Source organism: Phoxinus phoxinus (genome assembly GCF_949152265.1).
Source record: "Phoxinus phoxinus genome assembly, chromosome: 2".
Taxonomy (NCBI): Eukaryota; Metazoa; Chordata; class Actinopteri; order Cypriniformes; family Leuciscidae; genus Phoxinus; species Phoxinus phoxinus.
Genome location: NC_136877.1, coordinates 26,147,460 through 26,164,492, shown reverse-complemented (window position 1 = coordinate 26,164,492; position 17,033 = coordinate 26,147,460). Strand labels below are relative to the sequence as shown.

Genomic DNA, 17,033 nt, shown 5'->3' with positions numbered 1-17,033 from the left:
ACAGTACTGTTGAAGTATAAAAAAATTATAATTACCGGCACATGACTGCAGCATAAAGTATAAATGCAGTAAACTTGAAAATCACAGGGTAGATAGAAAAAAAAAAAAAAAACAGTATCTCATCATGCTCATGAGCTGCTTTCATTTCCCAAAACCAATTGCTTTCAATGCCCTTGACATATTATCACAATACGGTATAATTTAGAGTTTGCAGAATGATTAAAAAACAGGATTCATATATCTGAAAACATAACATACATTATATAACTATTTTTTAACGATTTACTCTGCAATGCTTATAATAAGAGAGTCTGTACTCCTTCCACATTTTTTTTTTTTTTTTATTTGTTCATGCACTTGATTTCAATTCAAATACAAACAGCAAGTCCTTTTTTTTTTTTTCTTCTTGGTTGACCATACAAAAATCATAATCTGCATTTCACTAAACCGGATTATTTAGCTGAATGGTTTCAAGCAGTACACTCCGGAGAACTCTGTTATCTATTATTTCATATGCTTCCAGGCATCAATAGGCAGCAGTAAGAAGGTTAAGAGAAATTCAGTCTTTTAATCTTTGTAATGCAGTACACAGCAGACAAGTACGTTTTGTTTGTTTTTTTCTGAAAGAGTTGTGCACACAATTATTTTAAACAATTGCCCTGTTAGCTAGTAAGCAAGCCACACATTTGATACATGCATCGCTTAGTCTTCTTTCCACAGTGTAACTTCAGCGAGCAGTAAAGCTTTATTGCACTCTAACACTATATAGAGCGGCGAGCAAAGACGATGCTTAAATCACTGGAGATTTCAGCACCACTACGAGTGGACAGCTCCTCACACAAAAAGTCGCTTACTATATTTATGGTCGCTTTCTGCCTCTTTCGAGTGAGTGAGAGAAGCATGATTTCGATACTTAAAAGCAGAAAATGATACTCTAGAAGGAGTAGAGAACTGCAAAACATACATGGCACGACGAGTTGACCAAGTTGATTAACCAAGACGTTCGCAGACCACGTTCTTCTGTAAAGTGAACAATTAATTCGATGCACGACATTCCTGAACGATGCAAAACAAATTATGGACAACGGGTACTTATGGTCTGGTCTGCAGGCTGTCAATCTGTCTCGCTTTCGGATCAATCACTGTAGCGCAAACAGCATCAAACGAAACATCCAGTATTTCAGGCGAGCAAAAATGCACGCGCCTTCCGCCAATCGACATATACTGTGTAAAACCTCTCATCCGCCTGTTAATAAGTCTTTAGTACTTACTGTATATCATCCGGACGGCCGTTCCATGTCATTCACAGGGGATAGAACATATCAGAGAAGGAAAAGGAAAAAGACGTGACTTGTTTCGCAATATTGCTGGTACTTGTCTTTTTTGTCAATTGTCTGTCAACTGAATATAGTCAAGAAAATAATGAGGAGAATAAGTTGACAGACGCGGTTGGGAACAATTAGGATCCGTAGAGTTTAGTGGCTTGGCATTGACAGGGTGTCGGTGAGCTCCGGCAAGCCCGCTCGCTGAGTGGAGGAGTGAGGAGAGATGGACGAGAGGTGTTTGGTGGGAAGAGCCTCCCCTCTGTCGCGCTCATTGGGCTGATAAAGAGGCAGGTCCTCAGCCCTGGCAATGAATGCACGCGCCCTACCTTGGGAATACTGAACTTTTATGCCAGTGCGTTGGTGTTTTTCCCTACCTTTATCAAACGCATTCGGCTAACAAAGCATCCATACATGTGACGCGTCTAGACACTTGTGCGACGGTCCTCTTTTTTCCGTCTCATAACGGCTCGTGCATGGAATGCAATGAGATTTTACATAACTAGTCTATTCTGTTTAAGCATTTCAGCGCCACGATTCATTTTGGCCAGGTGCATGAGCAAATCAAAACAATGTCACTTTGAAGTCATTTTCGCATTGTACACTAATTTCATATTTAATTTTAAATTATGCTATATGCCACATTCGTGGTTGCATATTTTTATGTGATGCAAATATGCTTTGCATTACGCAACGCTAATTGTAATACATCGTCATTGCAGTCAATTATGCCTATTTAAGACTTTAAAACATTAAAACAATGATTTTTTTTTATTTCTTCTAAGACACGTTTTAAAAGATACTTAAATGTCCTAATTGAACTGAGGCCTAATCCTGGCTTATTCTAAGTCTTGTCTAGCTGTGAAACCAGGCCTTTATGAAAATTAGCCAATACGCTTATCATGATTTCAGTCTGAGTCAGAGCCGTTGTTTTCCAAAAGTCTAGACTGGGATCTTCTTTTATTTGAGAATGTGTGAGACTTTGAGAGATTCACTGTGGCAATGAGGGATGAAATTCAAAAGCTTTTTGGCTCAGATCATGTATCAGAGTGTATCGAACTGATCTCTAAAGGAATAAAAATGAGTCGACTAATCTAAAACAAAAGACTTGAGATTTTGGCATTAGGCACCCAATCTGACGATTTCATGTTTAAACCTACAACTATGCAGCTACATGTCCTGATCACACTGGATAAATAAACAATAATCTGATGTTTTAGTATCTTCACATGAGACCCTGAATTGACCCCCAATTTACTCTAAGAGAAAATGCATTGAAATAAACCCACCATCTCTCAGCATTCATTAGTGCACACAGGATTTATCTTGACACGTGTCTTGTCCACATGAATTGAAGACTCTTCAGGTAGAGATACAGACAAAGCTCTGCTTCAACTGGCTCCCTCTAGTGGCCAAACATCAAGCAGACATCTGTAGTTTTCTGGACTGTGGTCAGTTAAACCTCAGAGATTAAACATTGCAGATACAGAGGTTCAATAAATTCTTAGCCTTACTGCAAGATATTGAGAACTCTGTATTCAAAATAATATTAATAATAAATACCTATAAATAATTGCACCCATCATACAACATATGCAAGTCACAGCAGCCTTCACAGATAGATAAAACAAGATATTGTTCATAATAAGATGCCAGATCTTGAAGATTGTGCATGACGATAATGCTTGAGAACCAAAAACTATTTTTATCTACATATTATCTTAATATTACTCAAATATGTAGTAATATTATAGAGTACTAGTATACCTCGGCCATTCTGCTACATTTTTAAGGCTTGAAAAGGGCTGCTTTGCTACAACTTGACGAGAGAGAGAGAGAGAGAGAGAGAGAGAGAGAGAGAGAGAGAGAGAGAGAGAGAGAGAGAGAAAGAGATAGAGAGAGAGGGAGAGAGAGAGAGAGAGAGAGAGAGAGAGAGAGAGAGAGAGAGAGAGAGAGAGAGAGAGAGAGAGAGAGAGAGAGAGAGAGAGAGAGAGAGAGAGAGAGAGAGAGAGAGAGAGAGAGTTTATTCCTCACCCTTACATGGATGACAAAGTCACAATGAGCACCACAATAGCCTATCACCATTATCAATCACAATCCAAATAATGTAATTTATATCCCTGGTTTTTCTTTACTAATATTATAGTTTACTTGTGGTTGTCACCACACAAAATGATCATGGGTATAAAACTGCTCACATTTGCATCCTGCCCGACATCCTATTTAACTCTATTTCAGTTCTGCTGCGCAGTTTGTCAAGCTGCTCTCCAGTGGTTTTTTCTCTCTGTCATTGATTAATTCCACTGACACAGCCTTTACCGGTGATCAAAATATCAGACGTCTTCTGAAAAAGGCAAAGTAAGTGAAGGGGAAACGGTCTTTACAGCCCAAGCTTCCTCAATCGATCATTGGTTACTACATTGTCAGTGGAATTAATCACAGGCCTGGTGCGCCGTGAACTGCTGGCACCCTTCTCCACACACCTCAGCCCTGTCATTTGCAAATGGTGACAACAGCCTCTGCAAACAAACAGGAAACAAGCCGTGATTTATTCATTTGTCTCTAAATTTACATCAAATCATTTAGAGAGGCAATTACTTGGGGATTGTCCCAGCTGTTTCACATAGATGTGAGGCTATGTCTAAAACAATTGTCTTTCTTACTGAAGACGTGTGCCTGCCATGCATTCTAATCTCTTGTGATTCATAAATCATAGTGTTGGCATGTATCAATATTTTGTACCCTCATGCTTCTTCCAATATGGCATATTGGAAGCAATTTATAGTACTCTTCAAAGATGCTAAAAATGCATGCAAAGATTATAAATAAATACACATAGAACGTATAGATGCCCTTTTTCATATCTGAGATTGAACTGTGAAATGTTCAAGCGTGTGCAGTTGTGCAACTATTAACTTTTCCACAGCTCTGGTGGTAAATGAGCTTCACCGTTGGACTCTCCATTCAAAACACAATCCAACAAGACAAGAAGATAATGGACTGTGTTTATCGATTTCACCTCAACCAAAGCAAGAAAGAGACACTATTTTTTAAAGAGCAGTCTCAACTGTATAATAACAGTTTCAGGTGGATGACTCTCCATCCCTGCAAAGTGAGTGTTCATTCAGTGTAATAGAATCTCTATGGCACAAATAACAAATAAAGGTACGCGGTCTGACACTAGAAAGAACCTACAGCAAATCTTTCTATCTCCTTCCAAACTTATTTAAGGGGATGAGTAAAACTAGATTTTAATTTCCTGAAAGAAGTGCAAGCGCTTGCAAAGCAGCAAAAGATCAGTGTACAAGTTTTAGGTAAGATTAGATTCCATTGGCTTTGGTTCTGTGTAAACGATTTTATGTAAATTAAAACCCAAATCAGAACTGCTTTGCCATTGTCATGACACTAAGCAAATGTCTTGTTTTCTGTCAGCTGTGCACAATGATCTACACTGTAACTGTGTCTCATAATGCCAGGTTTAAACAGATAAAGGTGGGGTGAGCAATATTTGAAAAACGCTGTTTGAAAGTTGGTCGGGCAGACACAACAACAAACAAGCAGCCGATCAGCATTATGACTGTATGACTGGAGGAGAGAGAAAGCAGCAAGAGGGAGATTTGAAGAAAGACTGTAGAAAGAGAGATGGCTGAGAAACATTACAAAAAAGAAAAGCTCATAATAATATAATTGGAAAATGAAGGGTTATGATCAGGAAAGAGCTTTAGGACCCGCATTAATATTAGAAAAGCTTTCCAGCGCTGGAGAGAGAAGCGGGAAGGCCTGAAAACAGACGCGGAGGTTGCTTTGATTCCGCTGCATACGTGAATAACACTGGGTTTGAGTGTCATTGTTTGTCTGGAGCTCCTGTGCAGTTGGCAACTAACAATCAACACTTGTTTGTATTTACTCTTATGTACTGTATGTTCATTTGTTGTCCTTCCTTGTCGTTGATTCACTTTTGCTAAATAGACATCCACTCTTGCATTGCGTGAGGCCAGCTATCGGGGTTCGAGACCGACTCGGAGCAGAGCGGATGGATTGGAGGGTGAGCTTTGGAGGCAGAGCAATGAAGAGAGGATTTTACAGGATTTCCAGGAGACGTGTGTTTCACATTCTTTAACAAACTGGAAACAAACATGTCATGATGCCAAGCCCCCTTTTGGAAGAAGAAAGTCGTTGTGTTTACAACTGTGACAATGAGCACTTATCAGGATAAACTGATATCAGCATAGACTCTTTAAAATACATCCAAGAGTTTTACACGGTGGACTGTTATTGTAGGGACATCGACATTATATTTTCTTGCCCCTAAACATGATTCTAAACAAAACGAACAGTGATTAGTAGTTTTTGCATGTCAGTCAGTCAGCCTCTGGGCGGTCCTTAGCCAATGAAAGCTTCTATGGAATCCGGACATTCTGCAGTCAGTCTGAAGGTCTGGCTACGTAAGACTAAGTATGACCATACCATTTATAACATGTTCAGCATTCAAAATCCGAGTTAGGTTTCAAACATACTCTATAAATACTTCTTTTTTTTTAAGTAAAAAAAAAAAAAAAAAAAAAAAAGATAGATGGCACACAAAGATGACATTATCTACAAACCAGCTTAAATGCAGTCAGTATGTTAAGCGGTTTGGGCTCAACAGGAAATAATGCATTACAATGCATTGCAAGCACTGTGATCACTTACATATTCACTGTCATAAAAGTCCCACAATATGTTGACCTGTTTTCTCCATGTTATTTTGGAAAATCTAGTCATACAGCCATCAAGTGCGCACTCATAACATCTGTTCACCAGAATTCCAAAGGTCGCTCACCAACGCAGCAAAGGAATTAAATAGTCAAAGTTCACTCCAAATGCATGAATAATGATTTACAAATTTATGACAAGACTTCCCACCATCGCTGCCCCATCTTTCTGTGCTGACACACACACACACACACACACACACACACACACACACACACACACACTTCCGTTCATGGCCTCGGGGGCCTGTGATGTGTAAACAGTTTCCAGCATAGGTTTAGTGCCATGATTAGCATATTAACACTCCTAAAAGTCAAATTTTAATTGGTAGCAAATTAAAGTTAATTGGTTTTTACGTTGATGATTTTAAAGCTCTGCAGATAATTAAGTGCAGTGTTCAGAATTTTGATATGTTGACATTTTGAGAATGAACAACCTGGATTCTAAACGAACAACACTACTAAGATCTTAATCACGCAAATTGAAAAACACACCAGATTTGATTATCATGGGTTTCATATTGGCCCTCCTATTAATTACACTTAACTTATTTATTTATTTATTTACATCCACTTACATTTACTAAGATTATTCCCCACTTGCATTTACCCAAATTGTCCTCAGGATAATTCCAAAACTTAAAGCACAGAGGACCCGTGTCAAATATGTTGCTGGGAATACAAACGTGCATTTTGCACATGATAATATCTTGGCAGTGAACTTTTTTCACTAAGAAGGTATGATGTGAACCGAATTAGTATGAGCATATGGTGGGCCACAAGCCTCACTCACATTTAGCCATGAGCCAAGTGCTCATTCTTTGGCACCAAGATTCATAAACTGTCATGCGGCTGAATGAAGCGCTCCTCGGGGCAAAGCTGCTCCGTCTACCTGTCTTAATAAGTTGTACAAGTTGATTAGAATAGGATACAGTAGCAGACCTCCCATCATGAGAGGAAGCAACTGGACATGAAAAACCGTTTAACATGATCCAATTTGAGCTGGGCTTCTAAAAGTAGGCTCTGATGGTTGCCATAAATAACAGAGGTGGCGTGATAATGGCACAAGTTACCTTTAATAGCGCTCATTAAGACTGACACCTTCTCCATTTGGGAGGAGATGAGAGGAGGCTCATTATGGTCGCTCCGCAAGCACAACTCAGACTCTAAAGAGAATGTGTGTGTGTGTGTGTGTGTGTGTGTGTGTGTGTGTGTGTGTGTGTGTGTGTGTGTGTGTGTGTGTGTGTGTGTGTGTGTTTGTTTGGGCAAATACCGCAAGACATTGAACAAGACGATTGCAGTGGCATGTGTTAAAACGAAGGAATAAACTTGAAATGATGACTTAAAGTTTATGGATTGCCTATAGCAAAAGGATTAGCAGATACTATTTTTAGATCAAACATTCATTGATGTGTGTGTCATTAAAAATGACAAGCTTTATGAAATATGCACTTCCCCTCAGATGAAATTAGAATGGTTTAAATAACTGGTCAATTAATAAATTGTATCATTATAAAAAAATAATAAAAAAAACCATGAATTTAACAACAATAACCTTTTACCAGATGCACCGACAAACAAAATTGCACTGTGGACCTTTCTAATATTAAAACAATAATGATCTCTGTATGTGTTCATAAAATGAACATTATTATTAATAATAACACAACAACGTACAATAAGGTTCAATAATATATAATCTAATGTGAATTTATACAACTTGAAAATGTTAAAAAAAGTTTATAAATAATTTAATATTAACCATGGGTAAATAAACAAGGATAGGTGAAATAGTGTTCATTAACACCTAATGAATTAATGCAAAAATTACTTTAAAGTGTTAGCATGTTCATTTATATACATTAAGGGATTGATAGTATGTCATAATTCTTACATGGAGACCTGAATTCTAATTATATTGCAAGTGCAAAAGCCTTGGCACTTAGTTTATTTTAGGACAAGCTCATTTTTATCAAATGTCATTGTTCGGCTGAAGCCACAAACACGTCAAGCTGACGTGCTCAAAGACAGTTATTCATCTGACAGTGTAAACAGTGTTGTCGCCTCCTGCTCGTGTGTTTTTTTTTTTAGAAGTTTTATTTTTGACAGACACAGACTATGAGCTGTTGTTTTGTAACAGAGACTGAAGTGGATCTATCAATCTTTCTCTGTGCTGAATATTAACATATTTAGATACAACTCTGCTGGACAGCTCAGCCATTTAAGCATTCCAGAAAAAAAACAAGAAAAAAAAACCCGTGAGACATGCTCTGTAGGACTGCAGATTTGCAGAGAACAAACGACTACCTCGGAAACACTGCAGTGCCACCATTTTGAACATCTAATCCTCTATGACAGTCACCCTGAGAATATTACCCTGTGAACCCCCCACACTGAGGATTCAGCCATGTGCGGAGATTGCTTGCTGTGCTTACACAAAGCTTTAAGCAGGACGTTTCCGTGCAGATGGGGATTGAGGCTCCTCACATGTTCACTGGAAAAAAAAGTCCACAGTGGGATTCCTATCTTCTAATTAATAAGTGGTTTATGTGGTCTACACCCAATAAGATTGGTACAAAAGACGTTAGAACAGCCCCTTCTAACATTGCAACCAAGGATCTCGGGACGCCTCTGGGAATGCACCACTGCACCAAAAGCGTTTTGTTCTAGAAATTTAATTGCACAATCTACAGACTTGTTCCTGTGAGCATTACAACATAATGACTCAGTTTGAACATGAAATTAAAAGGAAAGAACTTTTCTATGAGCTGAGATAATCTTAACGGAACAATATTATTGTCAAGCAAGGAGTCCTGCTCAGCTTTAAAGTTCATTGCAATTGTTTGGTGATTAAAACTCCCATTGGTCTGCACTGTCAGACACATCCAGATACTCCAGATATATTCAGTGCCACCATCCAGAGGGAAATTCCATAAACCTTTTCTCTGGTGGACAAGTGTAGGCCGTTCTGCAGAGACAACCAATTTCCTTTATACTAACTCTACGTGGGATGAACATTCAGAAGTGTGATTTTTATTATTGACACACAATTTCTGACGGTTTGCATGCACAGATGTTTCTTCCATATGAATCAATTCAATCCTTTTGCAGATTCCAAAAGCACCATTTATGTGTATCCTAAATTCAGCAATCAGACGAAAACAGTTTATAAGTGCATTGCATACATTCTGAACACAATTTCAGCTCTAGCAAAGAACAGCATTACTGTTACCATAACAACTGTCTTGTCTGTCTGCCTATAAGTTAGTCAAGAATGAAAATGTCTTTAAAAAGGTGAGAGTTAGAATTGGCATATTTCCCCCCCTTTCCCCCAATAACTAAACATATCTGAATGAATGCAAAATTTGTGGCAACAAATCCTGCAGGAATGCATATATTTCTAAAGGGACGTTTTAGAATGACGCACGTTTTGTTGTTTGTCATAAGGCTGTATGCAAGAAAATAGTACAGTAAGAAAACCAAGAACAATACAACAAATACATTAAGAGCTTGTCTTACTAATGGATGTGGCATTTGGTTTATAATATGCCTTTGAATTCATTTATTTATTCTCCAAAGAAACACATTATAATATGCCAGGTATGTCTGATTGTGAAATTCATTAGGAAACCAGTCGATATTTTTTAGGCTGCATGAAAACAGTTGCTGTGTTAATTCACCCCTTCATTTTATATAAGGGGTGAAGTAAGGATGAAGTAATAATTAGCATGTGCTAAACATCAAAATGTACTTGTTTCTATCAACCTCAGCCTCAATTACATAATAACATGTTAAGTGTACATGCAGTGAATTATCATTAGACAATGTGAGAGAGCAAGAGGATGAGAGAGAGAGAGAGAGAGAGAGAGAGAGAGAGAGAGAGAGAGAGAGAGAGAGAGAGAGAGAGAGAGAGAGAGAGAGAGAGAGAGAGAGAGAGAGAGAGAAAGACAGATAAGCAGAAAGAGGGTGAGAGAGGAATATAAAGCACTGGGACAAACAAATGTGAGTTATTGATTTATTGGGGGGAATAGTCTTTGTGACAGGTGCAAGATTGATCAAATGGAAGGTTATCCTTACTCACAAAAGCAAGCTGTTTGCCAATATCCATCAGTGCAGATTCCAAATGCCTGCAACAACCCTTGACATTCAAACACAGTGCAACAATTTGTGTAAAAGGCCACATAACCAGATCATGAAAGGCTGATGCTAAAATAAGGGAAAGTTTGATGTATGTCAGAGGGCATGTGAAACAACTAGTCAGATTAGCCCATAGTTGTTAGTTATGTAGCATGCCCATCACTGTTATTCCTCCTAAATTTGCTCATAGTTAGTAAAGTCTCAGCTGATAGTTTGTATCTCTGATAGCAGAATGTATCTCAGTGTGGGGTTTTAAATGCCCACATTTCTAAAATTGCTTTAGTCTCTTCAACTCTTTAGTCTCTTTAGTATATAAAAAGCATTTGCTGAGGTTGAAGGTGGAGATTTTCTGCATTATATTCATCATTGTTCAAGTTGCAAATACTAAATCGTGAAACAACTCACTGCATTGTTTGGTCACGGTTCAACCCTTCTAAACCTTTAGATTTATTATTTTAGCAGATGCCTTTATCCAAAGCAACTAACAAATGTGGAACACAACACGAGCATTTCACCCTGAATAGGCTAACATTAGAAGAACTAGAATACAAAAATTTTAAAGTAAAGAATGTGACAAAGCAAGCAACAAGTGTTTTATTTGATAAAGGATAATAAATATATAAAGACGTTTTAAGTGATTCCAGATCAAGAGCATGCAGAACTGTTTTCAGTTTCTTGAAGATTAAGAACTTTTAAGGAAACTTCTAACACTGAAAGAAAATGAAGTGAATGTATTAGAGAAAACTCTCCTTCCCATCAGCCTCAGTAAGTGTAATGTACGCATTCCGTGGCCGTACAGAAGCACCAATACTCTGAAATTGATGCAGGCAGCTACTAGAATCCAGTGGAGCAAGACAAAGAGAGTTGTGACTCGGTCCCTACAGACACTATGTGGTTGTCAGACTGAAATGACAGGTAGGTCTACATGTCATCCGCCTATAGGTGGAAAATCAGTGTGTCTGAATGGTTGGACCGAGTGAGGTTGGATAAATTGAGAGATAGAGGCCAACCGCTAAAGTGGTTAGAATTTTTCAGACCTGTAGATCGTTTGAATTTTTCCAAAACATGGACTTAATTTGTTACACATGTGAGTAAACTGCACTCTTATTGGTCAGAGTTCACATCAAGATGGATTGACAAATTTGCTCCGTGAGCTACATTTAATTTTATTTAAAATTAAAATGTTGTATACACACATACACAACATTTTAAGATGAAGAGGTTCTCTTTGGTTATAAACGGCGATAACTAATGTGCTCACTCATAGAATAAGACACTGAAGTTTTTTTTATATAACAAATTTACCGTTATCAATTATGATAACTCTTGGTCCTTTAGGTCGTATTGCTTTCTCACCTCATCCGAACTGCCCCCGAGTTCCGAGCGCAATTGCTGAGTTCATATGCCTAAATTAAATTAACTAAGGGAGAAAATGGACCAGGTTCTGAAACAAATGGTCAAGTTACCTTGAAAGGATCTACTTCTGAGGTAGGTCTCAAACCAAGTGCGGATCCTGTGATATATCCAAGAGTAGACAGGGTCATACACTGATGTACTGCTCAGATGGCAGACAGGTCCAGCTGAGTGTGGACAGATGATTTGGGAGCACTTCTCACCACTCAAAGGGTTTTTCACCAAGAGCTGGTCTCTTAGAAATGGGCAATTTTGAGTCCCGATTGTTTGTCATCCAGCAGGTTGTTCAAAGACAGAAAAGGAGAGACCTTACTAACAATAATTTGTTCAAGTGTTTTTGTTTTGCCAAGAACAGGAGGAGCTGGTCTGTAATCTTCCACTAGTTTTTGAGCAGTAAGGTTAGCCGAGCCTGCTTAAATGTGCTGGGAAAGATGCCAGTGTCAAGTGATGTGTTGCAGATTTGCACGATTGCTGAGAGGACGGTTGCATTTTAGAAGTGGATTTGGGGTTGAAGAAAAGCAGTTGTTTGTGGAGTTTGTGAATGAGTGAAAAGTGTCTGCTGTTTGTTATAAATGCATCATATTAAAAGTCCTCAACATTCAGTGAGGTGGTGATGATGGTGGAGGGCACAGAAGAGAATTGCATGTCTTGAACAGGTAGCGGGATTTCAAAGTCATGTTGATCTTGTCATGGTTCGGTGTTGTAAGTGGCAAAGTTGGAAAAAACTGATGCATACTCAAATCAACAGCATCTTTAGAATTGCTCCCTTTCCTTTTAGCTGCCCTGAGCTTGGACTGATTCTTCATGTGATCTTATTTGTAATTGTAGTTGTTTATATGCAAGTACATATATTTTATTTTCATTCATTAAATGTTCAATGCCATCTCACGCAGTAACCTGGTTTGACATTAGAGTGGCTCTGCTTTCAGGGATTTCTGGTTTCATACTCAACTTCTTTAAATTATTCCATTACTTTACTCAAACCTAAACTTTAAAATGTCAAAATAAAAATATTGTTTTTCTTTTAACAATTTTCATAATAGTATATTGTATCACATTATATTATAGAATAGTATTAAGCGGAATATAAAAAAAAAACAATGCAAACATAATAACATAAATATAAACAATACAAAAGGATTCCATAAGATTTGTACTTTTCTAAAGGTTTTGTCAATATTTTTATATTCAGTGAATGTCAAAATGGCAGTGTAAATATTTCATGCCAATACCTACATATCCCAAAAAGATCACCATTGAGGATTTTTCAAAGTACGTGTCACAAACTAGTTTTTACAGTTGAAGATACACCTAATAATACAATGAGCAATACAAAGACTACAACAACAGACAGTCTGAAATTGCCACACAGAGCAAGTCCTTGATATCATTATCAAAGAAACCCTTTACATGCTACTGCAGAATTTAAGACTCTTGCAGAACATTATTCAAAACATGCATTGTAGCACAAACTCTGCAGTGCAGGACATGATGAACTGAAGCCTCTTACTATTGCCTTGCACTTTACATTATTAGAAAGTGGCCTAGAAATATAAATTATGTTTCAAGACTCGGTTGATGAAGCTGCTGTAAACTGGTAATATATGAGGTCATGAAGTGAATTATATTAGAATTATTAAATTTTTGAAACTATTAAATCACCGGCATGAGCTGTTCTCAGGTGTTTGTATCTTGCACAATAAAGCCAAAAATACCCATTTATCAACGATTCCTGTAAAAAAGTACCATACCCCCATATTTTGAGTGAACTAATATACTGTATATTGTCCTTATCCACGATACATACCGTATTTTCCGGACTATAAGTCACAATTTTTTTCATAGTTTTGCTGGTCCTGCGACTTATAGTCAGGTGCGACTTATATATCAAAATTAATTCATACTGACTGAGATGAACCAATAGAAAACAATACCGTCTACAGCCACGAGAGGGCGCTCTAGTTAGCGGAGTTGTTCAGAAGCGACACCGAGGAAGAATTCAATGGATTCAGTGTTGTGGAATGAGATCGGGAGCTTGGTGAACTTGCTTACCGGTAACTTGTTGGACTCGCTGGCTTATGTTCAATTAGCCTATTCAGCCTCCCAGGTATATGTTCTTTATGCTATTGTGTAGGGTTTTCCGCAGAAAATGTGTTAGTTAAGGTGTAACTTAACTTAAATTTGTGATAGCCTACGTGTCGCCACCATACACATCAGCATAAATGCTCCTGATAAATTATTTGTTATTAAAGCATTAACATTCACAAACCACTGTTAACTTAACATAAAAGCAAGCAGGCTGCGTGCATGGTTTGCCATGACTGAATGCGCGCAAAGTGCACTCCCTAATTCCTAAAAAGCTGAAATCAGTTCATCGCGATCTCATACATCTATGTTATTATCAATGAAGCTGACTGCATAATGAATCTTTCATAATATCTTTTAAAATCAGAGGATTTGCCAGCATGCAGAATTCAGCACTGAACAAAAAGTCTGTTTTGAGCGGTGAGGTGATTCAATCTTAAATGCTTCTGATTGGCCATTGCGTTCAAGAAATCAACACATATGTCTGTGATTGGCTACATCGCTCAACGCTGCAAACATGTTACAAATAGAAACTCTGGCCTGTAAATCGTTTCTATTTAGTTTTAGTTGTTCTTGTTGCTTTTCTGCAACAGATGAATCACAATTTATTAGTTTTTATATGTTTTATTCATATATATTTTTTATTTAATCGTTTTATTCTCCCGCAGCACGCACACACAGAGTGAGTGCATTAGGCTACCGCCCACGCTCGGCCATCAAATCTAGTCCCGCGCCGCACATCTCTAGATCACGGGCCCGGCCCAAGTATAGCGGCGGGAAATATCGGGCTCGGGCAGAGAATCTAAGCTCTAAACAGGACAGAGTAACACAGCGGATATCGCTCATATAATTGTTTTTGACAGCATAGTTAAGGCGGCAGGCGTGTTGTTGCTAGGCGGCCGCCTTAGTTCCAAAGTGCTGCGGGAAACCCTGTGTTACGTTAACATTGGACACCTATTCAGCCTGTTGTTCTATGTGCTATTATGTAGTTGAATAACTTGCCTTTCCAGATTAAATGTCTGTTCTTGGTCTTGGATTTTGTGAAATAAATTTCTAAATAAATGTGACTTATAGTCCAGTGCGACTTATATATGTGTTTTTCCTATTCATGACGCATTTTTTGACTGATGCGACTTATACTACGGAGCGACTTATAGTCCGGAAAAAACGGTAGTTGCATTTTTGTATTGCGATATATTGTTACACCCCTACAAGGGACTGACCCCTTTATTCGAAAAGAGACTTTTACCAGGCTACAAAGTTAAAAAGAAGTGAAAAGAATAGAGTAAAGCAGGCAAATGGAAGAAGAAAGAATGTTTGAATGATAAAATAGCCCAACTCAGCCTGAACCTGTCCCCTTTCAGCTACACTGTGGCAAGATCCCGCAGGAATCTAACTAAATGGTCTATTCATTTCTCAGTGTTCATGTTGACAAAAATCACCACTAGTTTTATGTGTGGGTGCAAAATGATGGGAGAGAGTTGTAAAAAGACGAAAAGAAAAAGAGGATGCAATTAATCTCTGTGATCTGAAATCCCTTTCTCCCATGAATCTTTAATTGTAAAGAGAAGAGTATCTGAGGTTGTGGCTATCTGTCAGAAGTGGGGGAGAGTGCCTGGGGGGATGTAGAGGCTCTAGAGGCCATATTCTCTGATTGAGCATAACATATCTAACAACCACAACTTATGCTTCATTATGAACCCCTACCTTTTTAAAATCCCTGTTGAGATCCAGGTCAGCATGACTTGCATTTCTTAACTCTGTACATACGGGTGAGGAAATGTCAAAAGGAGCATAGCTACTGTAGTATTTTCAACCCCAATGGAAAAACGTGCCTGTGTGCATTTCTGTAAAAAGACATTATGTTGCTGCTTGCATGTTTTGCGACACTTTAAAAATGAAATATCCAGTGAGTGGCAAAAGCACTTTACGTTTTTTTCCACAGCAGAACGTGAATCTGACAATATTTTATTATGTTGGTTCGGAAATGAAATGCCCAGCGAGTGCAGCTAAAGGGTTCATGCTCTATTGCTTTTGAAAATAACGTACCAGCTACACTAAACCCAACGCTAAACCTCATTGATAGGTAACAAAAGCAAACGTTAGATAAAAACGCATTTGCTGACGCCACCATGCCATTCTAGCTTGAGTCTCTGCAAAACAATGCTATATTTAGAGGTCATGCGTACAACGGGTCTAAAGGCACACCTTAAAAAAAATGCGCTTTTCACTACGCCCATAATGTATGACAAGTTGACAGAGAAAATATGAACGTTTTTATTGAACATTGATAGAGTAACAGATTTTGTGTGAAGATTATAACAAAAAATCGGTTTAAAATTTAAAAATCTTATAAATGTATACAGTGGCAAAGTGAAAAAAAATCAGTTTTATACATATTAAAATATGGTAATTTTAAGCATACAAAAATACTATTATTTAAAAAAGTAAACATTCTGATGCCAAAAATGTTATATAGCAATACAATAGTAACAATACATATATTTCATTATATGATATGATAAATAGCACAATTTAAAGGGGTCATGAACTGGATTGTTGTATTATTTTATAATTTTGTCTGGGGTGCCCTTATAATGTTAGTATGAGTTTTACATTCAAAATGGTTATAATTTAGAACTTAAAAGCATTTTCCTTAGCCTGATTTTAGCCTCTGATTTGAACGCTCTGACCCGAGACCATTTTTTGGGATTTCCGCCTGGATTTGCATACCCAAATTGAAAAGCTTACCATTTCAACATAGTTTTGTCAAAATGGACAATTTTGGTGTCATTTTACAGGAAACCCTTTGAAGTTTCATAAAACAGTGTTAAAAGTGATAAACAGTTAAGTATATGTTGTCTGAGTTGTAATAAAAAAAAAAAGAGGCGCTTTTTATTTTTTTATTTTATGTTCATTTTTGAAAGTGTATAACTCAGGCCATGTGGGCTCTAGGGCCATGAAGACAGTTATGGCTGTTTCCTCTAGATGCAAGCAAACACTGGAAAAAATTTTTTTTTCTGTATAATAAAAAATGAAAAAAAATATCATTTTTTTTAAAATGACATTTTTTTTGTCACCACACCAGTGTTTTGCATCACCGGCGTGCCTCCTGGAGATATGATGCTATGATCTCAGTTAATTCGAAAAGGTTTTTATTACCAATAAAAGCTCACAGACACTTGGAAATGGTCTCATTTGAAAGATAACATCCTAAGCTAAAAGGTGATATAAATTGTGTGGTGGTTTGTGGCTGATTGAAGCTGGAATGTAATACTTTTTTACTGTTATGTCAGTTTGATCCTATTTCACTGCGCAATTC

The 17,033-nt window shown here is 37.7% G+C and overlaps 1 protein-coding gene across 2 annotated transcripts in view; it reads right to left on the bottom strand.

Annotated features, from left to right (window-relative positions):
- The window catches only part of cdh8 (cadherin 8), a 146,352-nt gene that overhangs the window by 93,953 nt on the left and 35,366 nt on the right, over positions 1-17,033 (bottom strand). The window contains exon 1 of one of the 2 annotated variants that reach the window (XM_079605066.1): positions 1,272-1,532. The exons of the other annotated variant lie outside the window; for it this stretch is intronic. The gene's annotated coding sequence lies outside the window, so the exon portion shown is untranslated. Of the gene's footprint in view, positions 1-1,271; positions 1,533-17,033 lie in introns of those variants that run through there. 2 annotated transcript variants of the gene reach the window in all.